Source organism: Mus musculus, chromosome 7, assembly GCF_000001635.26.
Source record: "Mus musculus strain C57BL/6J chromosome 7, GRCm38.p6 C57BL/6J".
NCBI lineage: Eukaryota > Metazoa > Chordata > Mammalia > Rodentia > Muridae > Mus > Mus musculus.
In genome coordinates this window covers 43,073,910-43,078,050 of record NC_000073.6, presented here as the reverse complement: position 1 = coordinate 43,078,050, position 4,141 = coordinate 43,073,910, and positions in this window count along the sequence as shown.

Genomic DNA, 4,141 nt, shown 5'->3' with positions numbered 1-4,141 from the left:
GGAAGCACCCGCCTCCACTTCTGACTGGCAGGTCAGACTGAAGGCCTTGATTGGCCAGCGAGTCTTGAGTGACATAAGCAACTCCCATAAGGATTCCTGGCCCATGGCCAACCCTTTTCCAGATAAGTGGGGTGAGAGTTCACTGAAGGTATAAGGCAAGGTGGTTGCTGTACCAGGCTTCCATTCCAGAGCGAGACCTTTTCCAGATCTGGAGAGACTTGCATTTCAGTAGCATTTGTGACTGCCCTCTAAACCCCTATCCTTTTTGCTTCCAGCATTTTCCCTTCTCTCTCCTGTAATCAAGGAAGATAGCTTGCAGGGCCCATTATTTAACTTGCAGTGAAATAAACAATCCAGCCCATAGGGGAAGGACACCCAGAATATTAACAATTCAAGAGATTTTTAGGAAACACTAAGATTTTTGTTCTGTGGTTTCATGGTCGGGTCAGGTAAACTGCAGCTATGTTTCACCTGGTAGGCATCAGACTTTACACAGCCCCGGGAGAAAAGCAGGAAACCGAAGACAAACTCTACACAACACTATTGCTAGCCAGCACATCTTCCTTAGTGGGAAGAGGAAAAAAGCCCACAGCTGTATTAATAAAGGTATCCTAATGGACAAAACTGATAGAACGGATCTCTCCATATATGTAGTAAGTGGAGTTATTGGAATGGCTTGCAAGGTGTGTCCAAATACTCCAACAATGGCTGCCTGCAAATGGACAGATGAAGAATACATTTGTGCTCCAGTCCATGTGGCTGGATGTCTTGGCTGGTCTTCAGTATATACCAGAATTAGGAAGAAGTAGGCTCTAATGCAGGTTTTAAAAAGTGAACTTGCTAGCCAGAGGTAGGACATGAAGACAAGGAGAAAGAATTACCTACCATCTTTATAAATGTAGGCTGCTACCAGAAGGGGCAGCCTACATTAAAGGTATTTCCATTACTTCAAAAGATCCAGATTTAAAAAACGGGTTTTACAACGTAAAAAGCTATAATTAAGAAAAATCCCTCACAGTACCAAACTGTTGCAGTTTCAGTAAATTCAATGTAGAGCCAATTTGACCACCAAGAATAACCATCACAAGAGCCAAGACAGAAGAGCTGAACAGAATTTTTTTTTTTTTTTACTGTTGCAGGAAAGGAGAACCTGGTAGTTATTTCTAGACAGTGCTTTTATTTTATTTTTTATCAACAAAGGAAGCATAAGAATTCTACTTAGAACCAGGCAATGGTGGCACAGGCCTTTAATCCCAGCACTTGGGAGGCAGAGGCAGGCAGATTTCTGAGTTCAAGGCCAGCCTGGTCTACACAGTGAGTTCCAAGACAACCATGGCTACACAGAGAAACCCTGTCTCAAAAAAAAAAACCAAAAAAATAAAAACAAAACAACAACAAAAAAAGTTGGACTGTTGATTGGAGAGATGGCTCAGCAGCCAAGAGCACTGACTGCTCTACCAGAGGACCTGAGTTCAATTCCCAGTAACCACATGGTGGCTCACAACCACCTGGTGAGATCTGATGCCCTCTTCTGATGTGTCTGAAGACAGCTATTGTGTACGCATATACATAAAAATAAACCAATAAATCTTTTTATAACAAAGTTGGACTGTGTTATATTATGATAAAACATAAAATCTTGAGAATAATGTAAAAAGCAAAGGTTAACATTTGGTGATGCTGTATTTGTTGACAAGATGTCAATTATAATATATAAATATGCATTATAATATATACATATATATATATTTGAAATAGCAAACTGATCATTCTCCGTGGAGAAATCACACTTCAGAAAATTCATACAGCAGACTGTAGTGCAGGAAAGTGTGTAGTACAATTTCCTGCATAATGATCGATGTGGACACTGTGAGCTCTCAGATATGGGAAGGTGCTCGTGAGAAGTATTAGAAAGATGGCTGAAGGGATTTACTGCTGTGAACAGAACTTATGACCAAGGTAAATCTTAGAAAGGAGAATATTTAATTGGGGCTGGCTTACAGGTTCAGAGGTCAGTCCATTAGCATCAAGGCAGGAGCATGGCAATGTTCAGGCAGCCATGAGCAGGAAGAGTTGAGATTTCTTCTTCTTTTTTCAAAAAAATATTTATTTATTTATTTATTTATTTATTTATTTATTTATTATATGTAAGTACACTGTAGCCACCTTCAGACACTCCACTCCAGAAGACGGCATCAGATTTCATTAGGGATGGTTGTGAGCCACCATGTGGTTGCTTGGATTTGATCTCAGTACCTTTGGAAGAGCAGTTGGCTGGCGCTCTTAAGCGCTGAGCCATCTCACCAGCCCAAATTAATTTTTTTGTGTTTTTTGTTTTTGTTTGTCGAGACAGCGTTTCTCTCTTAACCGCTGAGCCATCTTACCAGCCCAAATTAAATTTTTGTTGTTGTTGTTTTTGTTTTTTGAGACAGAGTTTCTCTGTGTAGCCCTGGGTGTCCTGGAATTCACTCTGTAGACCAGGCTGGCCTTGAACTCAGAAATCCGCCTGCCTCTGCCTGCCAAGTGCTGGGATTAAAGGCATATGCCACCAGGAAGTGGCTTTAAGATTTCTTCATCTTCAAGTGAAGGCTGTTAGTTGAATACTGGCATCCAGGCAGCTAGCATAAGGGTCTTAAAGCCCACACTGACAGTGACACACTTACTCCAATGGGGCCAGAGGTTATAATAGTAATATTCCCTGTGCTGAGCATATACAAACCATCACATTCCACTCCCTAGCACCCATAGGCTTGTTCAAACATATGAGTCTATGGGAACCATACCTAAACATAGAATAATGCAAAATACATTTAGTCTAAATTCAAAAGTCCCCATAGTCTAAAGCAGTCTTAAAACTGTTAAAAGTCCAAAGTTGAAAACCTCTTCTTAGATTCATCTAATCACATGTAATCCCCAAAGCAAGACAACGAAACCAGCTAGGCAAACTCCAAACTCTACATCTCCATGTCTGATGTCAAAGGGGTCTTCCATATTTCTACTAGGATAGCCAATTAAGTCCCATTTAGAGCATTCCACTGTATTCCAAATCCAAAATCCCCAAAATCTTCCAAAGAAAACCATGGTCAGGCCTATCACTGCAATACCCCAGCCCCTGGTGCCAACTTCTGTCTTAGGGTTTTACTGCTGTGAATAGAAAACAAGACCAAGGCAACCATTATAAGGACATTTAATTGGGGCTGGCTTACAGGTTCAGTCCATTATCATCAAGGCAGGGACATTTACCAACATCCAAGTGTGCACAGGAGACTCAGGGACTTGCCTTTACTAGGCGTGATGGTTTGTATATGCTTGGGCCAGGGAGTGGTACTATTGGAAGTTGTGGCTGTGTTGAAGTAGGTGTCTCACTGTGGGGGGTGGGCTATAAGACCCTCATCCAAGCTGTCTGAAAGTAGGTATTCTGCTAGCAGCCTTTGATGAAGATTTAGAACTCTCAGCTGCACCTGATACATACCTGCCTCCAAATAATACCAGATACACTGAATCTAATAGAAGAGAAAGTGGGAAATAGCCTCAAACACATTGGCACGGGAGAAAATAATCTGACGAGACCACCAATAGCACAGGTCCTAAGATCAATGGTTGACATATGGAACCTCATGAAACTGAAAAACTTCTGTAAGGCAAAAGAGACTGTCAACATGACACAATATCAACAGATAGATTGGGAAAATGTCTTTACTAACCCTACATCTGATAGAGGTTTAGTATCCAAAATAGGTAAAGAACTTATGATGTTAGACTGCAAGAACATAAATAACCCAATTAAAAAATAGGGTACAGGACTAAACAGAGAAATCTCAACAGAGGTATCTGGAACTGTCAAGAAGAAGCACCAAACATTCTTAGTCATCAGGGAAATGCAAATCAAAACCACTCTCTAAGATTCTCAGCCTTACACCAATAAGAATGGCTAAGATCAAAAATTCAAATGACAGCAGATGCTGGCTAGGATGTAGAGAAAGAATAATACCAGTCCTTTGCTAGTGGAATTGCTAACTTGGACAATCACTCTGGAAATCAATCTAGTGGTTCCTCAGAAGACTGGAAATAATTCTACCTGAAGAACCAGTCATACAGCTTCTAGGGATATATCCAAAAGATGCTCCACCATACACCAGGA